This window comes from Enhydra lutris, unplaced genomic scaffold, assembly GCF_002288905.1.
Source record: "Enhydra lutris kenyoni isolate GAN:26980312 unplaced genomic scaffold, ASM228890v2 scaffoldscaffold33, whole genome shotgun sequence".
Lineage (NCBI taxonomy): Eukaryota > Metazoa > Chordata > Mammalia > Carnivora > Mustelidae > Enhydra > Enhydra lutris.
In genome coordinates this window covers 15,951,995-15,971,576 of record NW_019154117.1, presented here as the reverse complement: position 1 = coordinate 15,971,576, position 19,582 = coordinate 15,951,995, and positions in this window count along the sequence as shown.

Genomic DNA, 19,582 nt, shown 5'->3' with positions numbered 1-19,582 from the left:
TTTTTTCCACTGAATATTTTTTCCTGCTTTGTCGAAGATTATTTGACCATAGAGTTGAGGGTCCATATCTGGGCTCTCTACTCTGTTCCACTGGTCTGTGTGTCTGTTTTTGAGCCAGTACCACGCTGTCTTGGTGATCACAGCTTTGTAGTAAAGCTTGAAATCAGGCAATGTGATGCCCCCAGTTTTGTTTTTCTTTTTCAACATTTCCTTAGCAATTCAGGGTCTTTTCTGGTTCCATACAAATTTTAGGATTGTTTGTTCCAGCTCTTTGAAAAATGCCGGTGTCCTTGAGTACAGATCCTTTACCTCTTTGGTTAGGTTTATTCCAAGGTATCTTATGGTTTTTGGTGCTATTGTAAATGGAATCAATTCTCTAATTGAGTGACTTTAAAATTATTAAAAATTTTGGCATTAGGAGAGATATTTGAGTCCACTAAATGATCAATGGATGCAGTCCAGCAGTTACTTAATGAAATCTCTGTCTTTCGCTCTAACTCTCCAACCTCTGGGGCAGGACTATGTGCTTTAAAAACCAGACTCTATCCATCTTGCAAGAAATGCTGGGCAAGTCATTTAACCCTGGGGTTCTCAGCTTCCCCCCTTAAAATGGAGATATATCCATTCCTATCTCATAAAATTACTTTGAGGATTAATAAATTTATACAAGTAAATAGCCTGATACCTAGTAACCACTCGATACAGGTTAACAATGATTATCATCTCAATAGAGCTTGGGCTTAAATGCTTTGGGGAACTTGGAACTAAGGTTACCATAGGAAGCGGCTTAATTTAATTTTAAATTATGAAAGCTCCTTCCTTTAGAGTGGTGGGATGCTATAGGAAGTGGAGGGTAATTACATAGAGGTGTCATTCGTAAAACGTCAGCAGTTTCTTACACATTTATAAGCTGAAGGTAGTGTGGATGGACCAAATTAGTCAAGAAAACGTTTTGCAAGGCTAATTTAACCAAAAGTATGATCTATGATGAGATAAACAAAAACGGAAATCTCTTTATACTCCACCTGGGAGTCACTGAATAAAATTACAGATGCAAATTATGTTCACAGTCTGAAAATGCACCAATCTGTTCTAGTTTGCCTTATTGCACTGCTTCTCTCCCCTCAAATTGCCATAACGTGTGGCCTTTCTTGATGACATTGATTAACCTCACTTTATAATGCATGGCTCTGTGGGTAGAAACAGATTAACATCGGACATTTATCATCAAAGCAACTGGACAGTGATGCGGAATTGAGGGCGGGCGATTGCTCTTTCTTGGCGATTTACAGCCTGGTACTTTTTTGTAGCTCCCATCACCAGATGGGGGTTTTATTTCTTCCTGGATCTGTAGGACACAATGCTCAGGTCTGGATGGATCATGTCCTTTATCCCCTTGTCTCCGAACAGTGGACTTCACACAACGAGGCTTTTCTTTGCCCTTGAACGAGTAAGACACTGCACTATCTTAGGCCAGTCACCTCCTTCAAGTATTCACTTAGAACTCCCAAACGAAAGAACACAGAGTGCAGAGGGAAGTGGAAGGGGGAGGAGGACACTGATATGTAAACAATGACACAATATACAATTTTTTTTACCTCTTGCACTGGCAAAAATCTAAAAAGTTTGATGCTATGCTCTGTTGGCAAGGCTGTGGGGAAGCGGGCACTTACATATTTCTGGTGTGAATATAAATTTGCACAACCCATATGGAGGGCTTTTGGCAATAACCACAAAAATTATAAGTGCATGTACCCTTTCAGTCAGTAATTCCATTTATGGGAATTTACTCTACAAGGAAGCTTGCACCCTTGTGACATCATGCGTATGCAAAGTTATTCATTACAGCATTGTTCATCAGACAGTTGAGGGGGGTTTGGATAAACCAATGTCCATCAATACTATGCAGCTTAGTAAAAAGGAAGGAGAACACAAAATAATAAGGAAAGATTTTTAATATATGTTATCAAATGGAAAAAGCAGCATAAAAACAATCAATGTGACATTCTTTCTGTAAAAGGAGGGGAGGATAGGAAAATATGTTTGAATTTGCTTACTTTTATAGTAAAAACTCTAAGAAATACATAAGGACTTAATTTTAAAAATAAAAGCTGTTATTCTGTATGGCTAGAGACAGAACTGAATCGTTGAAGGACAGGAGTCTAAGGAGAAACAAAATAACTGGATTAGTGTTTAAAGGAAATCTGAATAGCACTCTTCAGAAAATAATATATGTGTGTGGAGCTAGAACTTATTCTCAAGTAATTGGATGGCTGCCACCGAAGTATCCCAAGCCACTCTTCATTGGTTGCCCTAGGTCATTTTTATGAGTTCATGGACTCATCCCTCCGCTGGCTTGTTGAGACCTTCCTTACTAAGTGTCTACTGTATGTCCTGCACTGCTGTTAGCACCGAACGTGAACCAGGACATAAGTGACATTCCCTTTCTGGCCCCAAAGCGCGCTCAGACTCTGGATCCCATGACCCAAGCAAACCTCAGTTGCTGATCTCAATAGAGCTGAATGGAGCACGTGGAGGGCCCTAGACTTTCTCCTCCTGCTTGAGGTCTAGGAGCACCAGGAGAGAAGAATCACCAAGAGAAGGGATTTCTGGAAGAGAACAGGAGGAATCATTTCCAACACTCCTGAAGCTGGGCTACCGAGTGAAGTCTGGGAATGCTTCAGAGTCACTCATTGAAAAAGAGGATTCCACAGTCTTCCTACCCTCCAAGAGCCAGGAGGCAAATGGGAGCAGGTGCACAGGCCACAGCAGCTATGAGTCCCAGCTTATAGGCACCAGGTGCCGCAGACATGGAGCCAACTCTTCCAGTGTCCCGATCTGCACAGAGTCTAGGACTGTCTTCATCTCTGGTGGCTCTTCCCCAGTAGAGTCTCCACTGTTTTATTCAGGGGCCATCTCGTGGTCCTCAGTCCTAACACAAATTAAGGGATCTCTACCTTCTCACTGCCCGGAGCTTGCCCCATCCCACAGCCATTCTGCAGGTTGGCTGACACCCACCTCCTGCCTAGGCATGAGCAAGGCCCAGCATCAATCCTATTCTTACTTGTCTTACTTCTTCTGCATTGCAGATTATGGCCCATGAAGTAACCTTCTCTGGAGCATTGAGTTATGTCTATCACTCCCACCAAAAGTGGTTAAGTAGTTCTTATTGCAAAAGGTGTTACAGAGTTCATAGAATGTATTGCTGATTGTCTATAAATCTTGGGAATCCTTGGGTCTTCTCCTGCTGCTGTCTTGCCTCCCAGACCTGTTTGCCCATTTCTATCTTCCCGGACATTTTACAACCAGTAAAAACCAGAAGGGTTGGCAAGTAACTAGAACACCACCCTTTAAAAAAGGTGTGTCCAACATCTGTGGGGTCTCACCATAGGGCTTGAGTGTCCCTGGACCAGGTATGGCTCTGAGGTGAATTATCAGGAACAACATCTCAGTCAAAGAAAGACATGTGTCCTTGTGACCATCTGAGTTTAAAGGAAGGACAGAGCAGCAAGGATTTGGGGGAGATTGAATTGTTACCCAGGAAATTTTCATGTGAGGGGCCCAGAAGAGTTTCATCTAAAGACACATGGAAGGATCTCAGGCATGACCTAGAGAGGTATTTGACAAATTACATAACAAGGGGCTCTACATGCTACCTCCTGAAAAGACTGGGGCTGCCCCTGAGAAGGAGACAAGTGACTGCCGAGTCACTCAAGGGGAGGCCGAGGGAATGACCTCTCAGGAGGCAAAGGGAGAACCTCGGCCAGGAGCAACTGGATGAGGCCCAGGTGGTCCATGTGGCAAGAGGCAGAGAAGATCCATCAGGGACGGGCCTCTGTGTGGTGCCTTGTCGTGGCCAGCTGGCCACGACGTGGCCCACTCTGTTGTTGTTGGCTTCCAGGGAGACCAGCCAGCTACCTCAGGACACTGTCTCCATCTTTGGGGATATTTCCCATTGTCAATCAGAGTTCTCCTCCAACCCCACCTGAGAAAAAGAGTTTTCTTCGGCTTTGAGAAGGAAAGTTCAGCATCAGTTCTGCCAGAATGTCTGCTCTGACTTCTAAAGCATGGCCCAGTGCATGGAAGGAGTTGAGAAGGGCCTGGCATACCTATCACCACCCAGGACCTCTTCATTTCTACCTGTTCACATGAGCTTGGAGAATTTTCACTTAGAAATTCCATTGACTCTGGGAACCTGAGCCCAAATAATCCTATTATTTTCTTACAGCCACATGGGGAGCTTTGGGTTTCTTTAGGGGTGCCAACGGGCAGTTGGGACACTTGGAACAACGGCATTCCCACCCCTCCCCCTGAGAATCAGGGTCTGATCCTTCCTTCTGTTGGAGAGGCTTGGGAGGGTGCGTACTACAGTGGAGCTTCGGGGGTCTGGCCATTCTCCGGTATGGGATGGGGTTTAGATTGACAGTGATGGGAGGTGGTTCTTTCTTTCTACAGGTTTTTCTCATCTACCTTAACCTGCTCCAGTAATTTACATTTGTTACAGGTCAACATCCCAAACTACAAATTGCTGTCCTGAGTCTCTGCAGAGGGGACCCCAGGAGGATGAAGAGTTCACTTTTTCCATTCAGTTGCTAGAAAGTTCTGGGCTTCTGGAATTGAGGCTAATTCATGGTGTTTCTTTCTTCTGGTCCTAAACAAAGTGTTAGGTGCTTGCTTTCTATCCATCTCTGGTAGCTGGGTGCTCCTGAGAGAAAGACGATGGGATCAGAGTTGGGGGGCAGGGTGCTGGCTTGAAAGAAAGAATGATACTTCCAGAGGTGGCAAGAGCTCCGGGGACTTGAGGAAGCCTTGTGGAGAGCAGTTCCAGAGGCAGAAGGGGCCTAAGGAGGTCACAACAGTTCTGATAGGGTGAGTGGATGTTTTTGCTAGAGTAAGTGAGCTGAATAATGTTCATTTTATCCCCAAATGAAAGGAACTGGAAAACTAATGGAAAAGTAAATGCAAAGAAGCAGTGTGTACATGTATTCAGGATGCTTCTGTGAGCTTCTCAGGGTATAGGGTGCTCTGCTTTGGAGGGGGTCTGAGACCAATTAACATCCCTCCCTGGGTGTTGTTGCCCTGGGTCACATTTCTAGAAATATAAGGTGTTGTTGCCCTGGGTCACATTTCTAGAAATATAAAGACACACCTACCAAAGGCTAGATGCCACTTCAGAGTCAGCTCTGATGTTCCTGCAGGGTGGGTGTCCAGGGTGGAAATGCCTCTTGAGCAGATTGGCTTTGGAAAGACCACACTCATCCAGCTTGTACTTGACTATGTTACTCCTCGTTGGTTTTTAAAATAAATTCTTTGTGGACTATCTCTGGCATGCCAGGGGCTGCCAGGTGCTGGGGCCAAGGCCAGCTGCATGGATCACAGAGCCCAGTGTGAAACCAGAATGTGGAGAACCTCATTCAAACAGCAGGAAACAAGAGTGTGGCTGAAGGTACTAAAATAGAGACACATTCCTTTCTTTGTGGTCTCTCAACTTCTTGGGCTATCTTTAACTTTGCTATTTTATATCGTTCCAAGTAAGGAAATATTGAGAATGCTGTTCTAGCATGAATTTTGACATTTGTCTTTATATTTTGCAATTCCGTCTTCGAGGCAGACCCAAGCATTGAACTCACATGCAGAGTCACAGAAATCCCACAGCTATTTGGTAGCTCGGTTACACCTACGTATTTTGCTCTTAGTAGAGTCATGCCAAACCTTCCCAGTCAAGGGACTTTTTGTTTATTTTGCTTTTGATGTGCTCACGTTCGACCACCGCTGGACCAGCAGCTCCTGTCGAGTAAGGAGGGACTGATCTGTCAAGGAGCTGGGGATGTCTTGCCTTTCCCTCTCCTTTTGGCGCCATCATTTTCAGCACAGACAGGTGTCTGATAGAAGAAAAGAGTATGGCCAAGACAGGATGTGAGAGGGTTTTGTTCATTTTCTATGGCTCCTGAATAAACTACCACAAACTTATGGACTTAGAACAACACAAATGTATTATCTTACAGTTCTGGAAGTCGGAAATCTGAGAAGGGTTTCCATAGGCTAAAATCAAGGTGTCAGCAGGACCATATTCCTTCTAGAGGCTCCAGGGAAGAAGCTCTTCCTTTGCCTTTTCCAGGCTTTAAAGGTCACCCTCATTCCTTGGCTTGTGGCTTTTCCTTCTAGCTTCTAAGCCAGAAAGATTGGACCAAGTCTTTCTCCTGCAGTCACATACCAGCTTTTTTCTCTTCTGCTGTCACTCTTGAGAACTCTTGTGGTGACCCAGACCATCAGATGGTCCAATGATGGCCACATCTCAAAGTCAGCTGACTAGCAACCTTCATTCCCCCTTTGCCACATAATCTAATACATTCTAGTTTACAGATATTAGGATTTGGCATCTTTGTTGGGGGGATAATGAGGGGACAGTTCTTGTTCCTAAGAATGCCATTGCCTCTGTGCTATATTCAAAGCAAGTCTGGTTCCAGTGGAAACTAAAAGAGTGGCCTCTTGAGGCTGCCAATGTTCCCCCTTGGCCACAGACCTAATACATTGACTTTGTACTCACTTTCAGTTTTGCTGAACCCCCAAGCATGATGGGTCCCCTGAAACTCTGCACCCATGGGGATTGCAGACACTACACATGCACGGGGCAGCCAGGAATTGTGGAAGATATAGACCACTTTATATCTACACAGCAATGCCCCATTGTCCCATCAGACTTCACTTACAGAACACAAATTCCAAGACAAAAGTGTCAAGAATTTTAAGATGGTGATAGCAAACTTTAAACCAGCTAGAGGGCCTTCTGAGACTGCAAAGTTCACACACCCAGGCAGCTGGCCTTGCCCTCTCGAATTCTGGCAGCATTACTGATGATCCGAAAGTAACTTTTAAAAAAAATCACATTAAAAACAATAAGGTTTGGGGCATGTGGCTGGCTCAGTTGTTAAGCGTCTGCCTTCAGCTCAAGTCATGATCCCAGGGTGCTGGGATCGAGCCCCGCATCGGGCTCCCTGCTCTGAAAGGAGCCTGCTTCTCCCTCTCCTACTGCCCCTGCTAGTGTTCCCTCTCTCACTGTCTCTCTCTGTCAAATAAATAAATAAAATCTTAAAAAAAAAAAATAAGACTTGAATACGATAACAACAGAAACAGAATTATGATTTGCAGCAGATTTTCAATTACAAATTTTCCCTCCCAGATGCAAACACACATACCTCTCCCCTTTCAGTTGTATATATGTTCAGTGATTCACTCAAATGTTTCACTTATGGATAAAGAGGAGAAATAAATGGTCTTCATGGTACCAGATGAGCTCTCTTTTCAAGTACTGTTGGGACTAGTTAGTAGGGTTTAAAAAAGAAATTTAAATTAGAAATTACAAAAAATACATAAACACCATAAATTTCTTCCTTGGAACTTAAAGTATATAAATCTACATTCATTGGCAATCTTTTGATATAGGATCATGGTCTTTGAGTATGAAAACTCTGCTCGGTCTTCCAGATCTTTCTCTTATAAATGACAGCCATGATTCATATTCTTTTTGCAATTTTGCAATCAACTACTTAACTCTTTTGTATCAGTTCTTTTTTTTTTTATGATTTTTTTATTTGAGAGAAAGAGAGAGACAGCCTGAGCAGGGGAAGAGAAGGGGCAGGGGGAGAAGCTGACTCCCTGCCGAGCTGGATCCCAGGACCCCGAGATCATGACCTGAGCCAAAGTCAGACGCTTAACCAACTAAGCCACCCAGACACCCCTTTCTCAGCTTCTTTAAAGTGAGACAAGACACTTTAATGGAAATATTTAGGGACCGTTGAATACAATTTTGGCATAATATGAGCTCAGAATCTTTGTAGTTTCATAATCCCTTCCCTGAACTGATGTAACAGTTGTCCATCATAATTAATTCATCAGAATATTTTTACTTGGTGACTGGTCTTTATGGAGTCTCTTCAAAGCATTCAATTATGTTTTACAAGGAATAATGACTTTTCTTTTTTTACTTACATTTCATTGATCTATTTAATATTTAATTAAAGTTCTAATTACATAAGTACAACGGGCATACATATTTAATCAAATTATGTCATTTGCTAAATATAACTGCCATATGAAGTTTAAGAACAAAGTAAACTGACTTTGATGAGCAGGTGGCTTACCTGGTGGGAGTTTGGAAGTGCTCAGGCTCCAGGAGATTAGCGGAAGACACATGAACACCAGTCAGCATATTTTACAGCAGGTAATGGAGAATGTCATTTGATTTGGAAGTGCGGTTCAGAGGAAAATAGTTTCAAAATATTTCCATTTCAAAGAAATGCCCCCCAAAGATTTCATTTCCTTACTTTCTTTATGCAAAATTCAGGCTAACCGAGGCCCCTGTTTATTCACTGTCCTCTTAGGGGTCATCTTCCTCTGCTATGCTCTCCCTCCTCCCCCGTGTATGAAATTACTCCCTGCTTTATCCTCTTACAGTCCGTCTCAGACTTGGTCACATTGTATGCAATTATTTGCCTTTTTGTCTTACTCCCTACTTAGAAGATGCTCCATAAATACCCCACAACATGTCTGGGCTCCCGGCATGTCTGGGCTTAGAGATCCTCTTTTCTAAGCTATGTAGGTTTACTTCATTGAAAAAATTTGATTCTATTATCTGGTGTTCTTTGAATTAACTCTTCTTCATTAAGTCATATTTTAATTTTAATTTAATTTTATTTTATTTTATTATTATTTTTTTTTTTAGAGAGAGAAAGCATGAGTGAGGGGACAAGGAGAGGGAGAGAGAGAATATTAAGCAGGCTCCACGCTCAGCGCAGATCCCATCACAGGGCTCCATTTCACGACCTTGACGTCAAGACTTGAGCTGAAACCAAGAGCCAGACGCTTAACCAACTGAACCACCCAGGCATCCCTCACTAAGTGATACTTGAAAACTTGCCAATGTGTATCCAGTGTTTAGAACAGCGTCTGGCACATGATAAGTTCCTTATGGGTCTGATATTATTATCTTTTCACCTCTATATTAACTTTGATCTTACATGTCTTTTTCCATATATTTCCACTTCTAATCAGTTCTTTTTTATTTTGGGGGACTGATCTGTAAGCATAAATGCCATTGCTAACTTGCTAGTATCCTCAGGACTTAGTTTCTGTTGGAACCTATGTGTGTAGCAGCTACCACAAACCTTTTGATTATGACTTATCATTTTAATGGTCACTTTTATAAGTTGGTGAGAAACGTAGAAAAGGCAGTATCACCAACTGAAAAAAATTGAAAGAATGCAGCATATGCAGTTTACCCAAAGTACATAATGAATCAAAACAGGCAGCTGGAAAAACAATTCCAAGTAATCTTTTTGTTATTAGACTCTGATTTCATAGGACCAAATATTTCCTTTATATTAAGTGGCACACAGAAAAAGGCATATAAACTCTTTAACTTCAGTACCAATATTATGACAAGTGCTAACAAACTGTAATTTGAGCTATGATCCAGAAGTTCTAGAAGTATATATCTGATTGATTGCATTTCATAGCATTATAGCTCAGCCCGCTTCACCCTCAGGCACATCCTACAGATGCTAAACCCTAAACCACTCTCCAATCTGTGTCTGCACCTTCCCCAGGCCAGTTCCTCACTCCCCTGGCATCATTCTCTGATTTAATACACTCCCTCATCTTGACCACACCTCTGGCTCCTTAGCCTGGAAATATATCCCCAATGACCCCCAATCAAACCAGGTGATCAAAATGATCAAACTATTACAAATCCTTTTGAGGACAAGCCTCCTAACACAGTCTACAAGCTATACAACAATGTATGATAGCCTTGGGTGCAGTGTGTATAGTGCAATACATGGACATTACTTGTCCTTTCTGGTGGAACCCTAAAATCCTGATTTTTGTTTGTTCATTTGTTTTTGTCTTTTTACTTCTTAGAGAAATCATTACCTGCAAGAACTATTGGGTTGTTTTTTTTTTTTTTTTAAAGATTTTATTTATTTATTTGGCAGAGACAGAGATCACAAGTAGGCAGAGAAGCAGGCAGAGAGAGAGAAGGGGGGTAAGCAGGTTCCCCACTGAGCAGAGAGCCCAATGCGGGGCTCGATCCCAGGACCCTGAGATCATGACCTGAGCCAAAGGCAGAGGCTTAACCCCTGAGCCACCCAGGTGCCCCTATTGGGTTGTTTTAATGTCTTCTCATCCGACATTAATATTAGCTTGCATATACAAGTCACAGTAGAAGGGAGAAAGAGATGGATGACGGTGACACAGCCTAGACAACCAGAAAGGAAGACATGGAGTCAAGAGGGAGGACATGGTCTACAAAGTAGGGCCCTGTCCTCAACACTCATTGTGTGGTTACCATCCATCAGTACTTCTTTGACACTTTAATGAGTCATATTTTCATATTTTCAAATCTAAAACATGGGGCAGGAAAGCCATGTAGACAGTAGAACAGAATATTTCAGTCATGATTGGTCTAGAAAACTTGGTGGCCATACATTTGGGCCATTTACTTAAGTCTGTAAAGCAAAATGAACACTGGTTCCTGATTTGCACCTCTGCCAATTTATACTGAACAACAGTCCTATATCATACTAAAATAGACTAAAATAGAAAATATGAGCACTGAGACCAGAGGGAAAAGGCTGTGTTCCAAGAAAAACTGAAGAAAATCTTATATCATAAGGACAAATACAAACTTAATCTTAATATAATTATGTATATATACATATGTATATCCATACATCTATCTATCTATCCACCTACATACGTGTCTGTGTGTGTGTGTGTGTGTGTGTGTGTGTGTATCAGAAATCGAGGATGTTACTTAATGGGGAAAAAAATGGAAGCATTCTTATCAGGGTCAGGGACAAGGCAAGAATGCACACTAACTCCATGACTATTTAACATGATATTAATGTTATTAGTAAATGCAATCAGAAAAGAAAAACAATTAGAGCTATGACAGAAAATAAATTATCTTAATTTGTAGATGGCAAAATAACATACCTGAGAAACCCTGGAGAATCAATGATAAAATGACTTCAAAAGGTAGAAGACAAAAAAAAAAAAAAAAGGAAGAAGACATAAAATAACACGAAAAAATAGCTTGCACATACACCAATAATATCTAAATAGAAGAATTGATGGAAGAGAAACTCAATAAACTCAATACACTAGCAAAAAGACGAATTTAAAAATAAATTAAAATCTTAGAAATAAGCTTGAATAATATTCAAAGATCTGTGTAAAGAAAACTATAATACATCCTTCCTCCTACCTTGTTCTCTTTTGGACATCTGAACATCACCAAGATACCAGTTCTTCAGAGTTAAAATACCAAGAAGTTGCTTTTTAGTATTGAACAACTAAATTAAGTTTATATTGATTATAAGCATGCAAGAATATAACTATGAAAATGCTGGAAAAGAAGAGATATGAGAGGGGACTAGCTTTACCAGATACTAAAATGTGATAAAGTCACTGTAACTGAAACAGTGGAATGGTACAGGGAGAGATGACCAGACCAACAGACTAGAAAAGAAGGTTAGAATAGACTTAACATTGTATGGAAATCTAGTGTGTAATAAAGATGAGAGCTCACAAGACAAAGGTAACCATCTGCTATGGGGCAAGCACAGACTTTCAAAAAATTATGTTGGTACAATAGGATAACCATTTGAAAAAGATAAAACTTTAAATAAGCTCTATTCTTCACATCATATACAAGAATAGAATCTAAATCAATTAAAGATCTATATGAAAAATTTTCTATAAGTAATAGAAGAAAATAGAAGTAGAGCCTCTATAATTTTGGTGTAGGAAAAGTCTTTCTAACCACAACTAAAAATGCAGATGGAATAAAATACTGATGAAAATACTACATAATTTCTTAATGCATGGCAAACAAAACAAACAAAAACACTACAAGCAGAGTCAAGAGAAAAATGTCAAATTTAAAGAAGATATTTAAAATATGTATCATAAAAAAGATATCCTCAATATATCAAAATTAAGAAGGAAAAGACCAAATATGATTTATATATGAGTAAAAGACATGTACAGACATTGAAATGGCTTTTAAATATATTAAAAGATATTCAATTCAAACTATACTTAGATGTCATTTCTTACCCACCAGACGGGCAAAAAATTAAGAATACTAACAATGTAGTCTATTGGAGAGGCTGTGGATAACAAACACTTTCATGCATTATTGGTAGAAATGAAAAATGGCGCAATTTCTACAGAGAGAATTTGACAATATTTACAAAATTACATATGTGTTTACCTTTGGAACCAGTTAATTCTACTTCTGGGAATTTACTCCAAAGATACACATCAAAAAGTATGAAAATACATATGTACATAGATTATTCATTGCAACATTGTTTCTAATTGCAAAATATTGGAAAGTACTTAAATGTCGAAATAGGAGATGAGTTAATACATACTGCTATGTTATGCAGTTAAAGAAGAAAAAGGAATGAGGAAAATCCCCGTAAGTTGTTATGGATGTTTTTTAGGCTGTATTAACTGAAAAATAGAAAAGTGAGAAAAATTTAATGGAGAAGAAATAGGAAGAACATAAATCTGCTGGGTATTTTTCTTTTTTCAGAAAGCAACACAGGGAGAATAAACAGAAGTCAATGAAGTTGGTTACCTACAGAGGTAGTAGTTATGAGCTCAGTTGTGTTCCCCCAAATTCATATGTTGAAGTCCTATCTCCCAGGACCGCAGAATGTGACCTTATTTGGAGATAGGATCTTTATAGAGATAATCATGTTAAAGTAAGGTTATTAGGATGCACCCTAATCCAATATGACTGGTAGCTCTGTAAGAAGGAAAAATTTGGACATAGAAACATGCACAGGGGGAAGACAATGTAAAGAGACATGGAGAAGGTGGCCATCTCCAAGCCAAGGAGAGAGGCATGGATCAGATCCTTCCTCACAGCCCTCAAAAGGAACTAACACTGTTGACACCTTGATTTTGGATTTCTAGCCTCCAGAACTATAAAACAATGATTTTTTGCTTAAGCCACCTAGTCTGTGGTAGTTTATAATGCCAGCCCTAGAAAATTGGTATAGTGATGGCAGTGGTAGTCGTAAGAAGGATAGGGTGGGTTATCAATTATCTCTTAACAAACCACCTTCAGTGTAATGCAATAGTTATGTGATCTGAAGAGTCAAGAAGTCTTGCAGGGAATAGTGGGCAATAGCTCCTCTCTGTTCCACAACATGTGGCCTCACCTGGGATGGCTTGAATGATTGGAGGGCTCAGACAACTTCACTGAGACAGTATGTCTGGATTGTTCTTCCAGTGACACTTGTTAGAGCTGAGGTATCCAAGATAGCTTCTTCCTTCACATATCTGGTACCTAGAGGAGGATGGCTGAATAAGGGCACGAATAGTATTGTTTTCTCTTCATGTAACCAGCGTGAGCTTCCTCACAGGATGGTGGCCTTAAGGTATTTGAACTTAGCGCATGTCACTGGCTTCCCTCAGAATCAGCATTCCAAGGGGTAGGAAGTGGAAGCATCACTTCCACCACAATATATTGGTCAAAGCAATCACAAGCTAATCACAGCCTAAATTCAGGAAAGGTAGAGAAATATATTCCATCTTTCGATGAGGGAGTAGCAAAGTGTCCTTGCCGAAGAGCATATGGGATGGAAGATATTGTTGTGACAATTTTTGCACAATATGAGGAATCACAGAGTGGAAGAGATAAGACAACAAGTATCACTTCTCTGTGTATGTATAGGTATACATATACAGTTTTAACTTTGGAAAGAATTTTATTCTTCTAGAATGGGCGTTGGCAAACAGCAGCCCATAGGAAAAATACAGCCTGCATTCTGTTTTTGTAAATAAAGTTTTATTGAAACTCAGCCATGCCCATTTGGTTGTGTACGGCCTATAGGGGCTTTCATGATAAGCCAGCAGATTTGAGTAGTTGCAATAGAGACTCTATGACTCATGAAGCCTAAAATGTTTACTATCTGGCAGATAGAAAAGTTTTTCTTACCTCATTATAGAAACTGAAAATAAATAAATAAAATCCACAGAGATTGGGAGAAAAATAAAATGTAATTGAATGCAAACAGCAACACATGAACCCAGCTGTATTCCAAATGAATAATATAATCACACTGCAAAGAAGAAAAAACTAATTAAAATGCCTATGGAACTTAATAGTTGGACTTATACCCTCAGCCTACAGAAAAAAGGACATTGCAAACTGATATCAAACTCCTTTTATAGGTTTGTGTTTCATGAGGATATTGGTGCAGAAATTCTGAAAGTAATGTATGTGCATTGTGGAATTAGGGAAATGATGGAGAAAGTGTCGCTGATGTTATAAGTGCCAGATTATCTCTACAGAAGAAGGAAGTTACATAATGGAACAGAAGAAGGCCAGAAAGGGCCCTGCAGGGTTGGACCAAGGCTGTACGTACCCATAGGAATCTCTATCCATATCTGATCTATATCTCGTACATGTAGAAAGCACCTAGGATTGATCAATGACAACTTCATCTCAACAAGCTGACTCAGTGCTCACATACTAGTTTCTAAACACCACTTCTAGTCAAGGGGACGGGGGCTTTTTGGAGAAAAGGCAAACTGCAGTACTGGGGTAGGAGAGTTAACAAAAGGAACCTGAAACATCTCGTGCCAGAAAGTAGAGAAGTACCCAAAAAGTAAATAATTGTGCATGTCAGAAGGACAGGACAGTACTCTTCAAAACAAGGGTGGTCTGAGAAACTGTCACAGAGCAAAAGAGGCTAAGAAGGAATGGCGACTCAATGTAATGTGGAATCCCAGGTGGGATTTTGGAATACAAAAAGGACATTGGGAAAAAGTAGTGCAACTTGAATACATTGTAGAGTTTAGTTCATATTAATGTATCGATGTTGGTTCCTTAGTTAAATGAATCATAGTGATACAAGATGGTAACAACAGGGCAAAATGGGTGCAGTAGGCAGGAAACCTGTGTTATCTTTGTAACTTTTCTGTACAATTATTTTAAAACTAAAAGTTTTTAAAAATGTACTTAAAAAAAAAAAAAAACACACCACCAATGATACCCCTCTCCACCTCTCCTGCACTCCTGCACACATACACACACACACACACACACACACAGGAACTTGCTTCAAGAGGCTCCCACAGGCCAAATCAAGCAAAATTTCGGCATAAATATTAAGGATAGTGATGGATTCAAATGCATTGAATAAAACAGGAATCCAAGAGTCCATCTGATGATAAATAAATATTCTTAGGGGCAAAAGTATGGCTCTTCCTTGCAGTAGAATGTCAATGGACAAAGTATGAAACGAGTGCCCAAATTGGAAAGTCACCACCCTGCAAACCATAAGTATCAAGACTGCATCAAATAAGAATCACTAATGGATGATAATCTATTGGTAGGACAGAGGATGCATAGTTTGATGAAGATCATTATATTTACATGGTCTCAAGTGTCTCCCCAGAGATTGAAGATGATGTTCAAGGTGGAAAACTTTTAACTTTACAGTGGGCGGGGGGAGCAATCTCTCAGCTGGGGTGATTAACATAAGCAACCCTCGTGATTGACAGATGGATATACCATACATTCAGATGTGATAGCCTAAGAAGGACATATGTACTTTTTCAGAATTCTGACCACAAATATAGTCTTTAATCAGGAGGAAGTATTAAAAAACACACCAAAAAAACAAAACCTAAACCAAGGAACATTTTATAAAATAACTGGTCTATATTCTTAAAATATGTCAGCCATGAAAGACAAAAAAAAAAACACAAAAAACAATGAAAACAAACAATAAAAACAAGCCTAAAGAAGAAGAAAGAGACTCAGTCATCAAAATCAATACTAGATCCTGACCTGGAGAAATAAAGTTGCTACAGAAATTATGGGACAGCTGGTAAAATGGGAATATGAACAGCAGATTAAAATGTATCAATGTCAAATTTCTTAGATATGATAACTATACTATGGATATATATAAGCAAATATCCTTGTTTTGGGGAAAGACACATTGGAGGCTATCGGAGGTTAAACTAGTTGAAGGCTAAAGGATTATTAGACATGCAACCCACTTTCAATTGGTTTAAAAAAGTAATATGAGAATGAAAGAGAGAAACAATTATATTAAGAGTATATGAAAAGTTGTATGAAAGAAAATTTGAAAAATTATGAGAATGATAGAGAAAGAAAATTATAAAGGCTATTTGGTCAGTTAGAATCTAGGTGATAGGTACTTGGGAGCTTTCTGTACTATTCTTGCAACTTTTCCTTAGGTTTCAAACTATTTTAAAATGGAAAGTCAAAAAGTACTTCCAAAAAGATATATATGAACATGCCTAGCACAAGAAGGAATTCAACAAATGTTAGTGGGGCTTTTTTCTGTCTTATTAATTTGATCAATTGAAATTCATTGTAGAACGTGACTGTGCTGGAGAGAACATGACTGTCAAAATTTTCTACATTTAGAAGGTAAGGAAAACAAACATTTGATATCCCAGTTTCTCCCCAAAGAAAGGAATATAAATATTTGAGGATTTGGAACATAAACCATGCCTATATTGGCTTCTTTTCCTTGGTAGCTACCAGCTTAAAAATCTTTGGAAGGAAATATGATAAGGAAGCTTGTGGTTTCTTAAATAAATGGACAGAATAAATGGATTACTGAAAAAATGTAAAGATTGATGCATTGATAGGTCAATAGAACTAAATGCTGTTTTAGAACAATCTATGACTTTGATGCAAAAGAATATTTAATCTTCATTTCTTTCTTTTTTTAAAGATTTTATTTATTTATTTATTTGAGAGAGAGTGAGAGATAGAGCGTGCACATACAAGGGGGGTGGTGCTGGAGACAGAGGGAGAAGCAGGCTTCCCGCTGAGCAGGGAGCCCCGATGCAGGACTTCAGGACTTGATCCCAGGACCCTGGGATCATGAGCTGAGCAGAAGCAGATGCTTAACCTATGGAGTCACACGCGCACCCTAATCTGCCTTTCTAACACACACACTGCATTAGAACTCAGCTTCCCCTTATCCTGAGAAATACCAGGAAGAGAATCCTGGTAATTGAGTTAGGCAACTTTCCTTTCCCTACAGAAATCTAGGGGGAGTTGACAATGTTATTCCCTTAAAATACACCAATTTACTTGAACTCAGATTAAAAAATGCAGCAGAGGGGCACCTGGGTGGCTCAGTGGGTTAAAGCCTCTGCCTTCGGCTCAGGTCATGATCCCAGAGTCCTGGGATCGAGCCCCACATCGGGCTCTCTGTTCGGCAGGGAGCCTGCTTCCTCCTCTCTCTCTCTCTCTGCCTGCCTCTCTGCCTACTTGTGATCTCTGTCTGTCAAATAAATAAAATCTTTAAAAAAAAAAATGCAGCAGAAGTCTACATTTGTTGGGGTGCCTAGGGGGTTCAGTCATTAAGCATCTGCCTTTGGCTCAGGTCATGATCCCAGGGTCGTAGGATTGAGCCCAGCATCAGGCTCCCTGCTCCTCCCTCTCCCACTCCCCCTGCTTGTGTTCCCTCTCTCGCTGTGTCTCTGTCAAATAATAAATAAAATCTTAAAAAAAAAAAAAAAAAAAGTCCACTTTCAGTTAAAGGTGGAACAGGCTCTGGGGGATAAAATCATCCAGAAAAGAAAAACCTCAGCTGAGATAAAAGTTTACAACTAGGTTGACATGGATTGTATGTTCTAAATCTATGAGTCTTTAATAATCCTTCCACACCACATAAACTCCTCCAGAACATTCTTAGATTAAAGTCAGCTTAATTATTTGCTCTTTTCATTTTTGGCCTTACACAAATTCAGAGGAAACTTTCTTAGCTCTAAGCAAGGCGTAATGACTATTAAATCCATGATCAAGAGGAAAAAAAAAAAAAACACAAAAACTTGGGGTTTTCTCCCCATAAACATTAATTGGGTAACAAAGTGCCAGGCTCTCAGTCTTTGTTGCCACATTCACGTTACTATTCCTAGGTCTGATGTCTCCTTGATAGCTAATAGCTCTGACGCTCCTTTAATATCTTTATATTTTGGATACATAGTGTCAGTAGCGAACACCACCTAAGAACCACAGTATGATTAAATGTCATATTTGCACAGCTTTATTTTACTCACACCAAGCATGTGCAAGTAGGATCTGCATTTCCACTGACACAACACTACTCCAAACTACCATTTTCTTTCACTTGGGTTAAAAGAACCGCCTTCAAACTGATCTCTTGCTTCCATACTTCCAATCGCCCATGCCTCTCATAGCAGCCAGGGTGATCATTTTGAAATATAAATCACTTTCCTGTATCAAACCCTCCAGGGGCTCCTATTCTAATAAAACTAAAACTTGTGACCTCTCTACAAAGAGCTAGAAACTCAGGCTCCTGCCTGCCTCTCCAGCTTTTTCTAAAACTCCCTCCTTCTGGATGCCTAGGTGGCTTAGTGGGTTGAGCCTCTGCCTTCTGCTCAGGTCATGATCTCAGGGCCCTGGGATCAAGTCCTGCATCCAGCTCTCTGCTTGGCAGGGAGCCTGCTCCCCGCCCCTCTCTGTCTGCCTCTCTGCCTACTTGTGATCTCTCTGTGTCAAATAAATAAATAAAATCTTTAAAATCATCAATTAATCCATCTCCCTCTTCATGATAATCTAGTTACACTGTCCTTGCTGTCCTCCAAACATGTCAAGCCTATTCTGAAGCAAGCCCTCGGCACTAGCTCCTCCCCCTACCTGGGATACTACTCTGCTAGAGCTCTGATTGGCTGCCTCCTGCTCATCATTTAGGTCTTGTCTTGAACATCACCGCCTCGGGGAGATTTTACCTGAACATGCCGTATAAAGTATTCTTCATATATGGATTCTACCCGTGCTCTTTCTCCTTCATTCAAGCTCTATTCAAGCTCATGCTCCTAGTTTTATAGAAATTTATAGAATTTTATAGAATTTACAGAATTCAAAACTTAGGCCAACCTAAAATTATTTTTTGCATGTTTACTTTCTCTCATTTACTAGAATATCAGCTGAGAGCAAGAATTTCACATGAATGATTACCATTGTATTTCTAGTATCCAGAATTCTAAGCAGATATTAAATACCTGAAAAAGAAAACCCATATAATCCAATGTGCAATCACAAATAAAACAATCATCTACTAATATCCCCCGTAGACATAGATTTGCTCAAAATTACCTGATCTCTAGTAAGTATTGCTCAGGGACCACAGTTAGGCAAGTTGGGCCCATTCTTGCCCACACACGACTCTACCTGTTTGTCCAAAAAGTTTGTATTCACTTAAGGTTCTGCTCTATTTCTTCCCCTCAACTTAATAAAGCATTTTTCAACTTTCTGGAAGTCACTAGAAGGCAGGTATATGGGTTGGGTCCCTAGGACCTGTATTTCTTGATGCAGCCCCAACTGGTTAAGTTTTAAATCTACCCTCTTGTTTCTATAGTCTCTTGAGCTTTGAGTTCTACCTTGAGTTTTTGCTTACTAGGTCTTCATATGAGCACTTGTTTCTTCCTTTTCTTTCACCTGTTTTAAAAAGTATATCTTAATTTACATGTAATTACACAATCA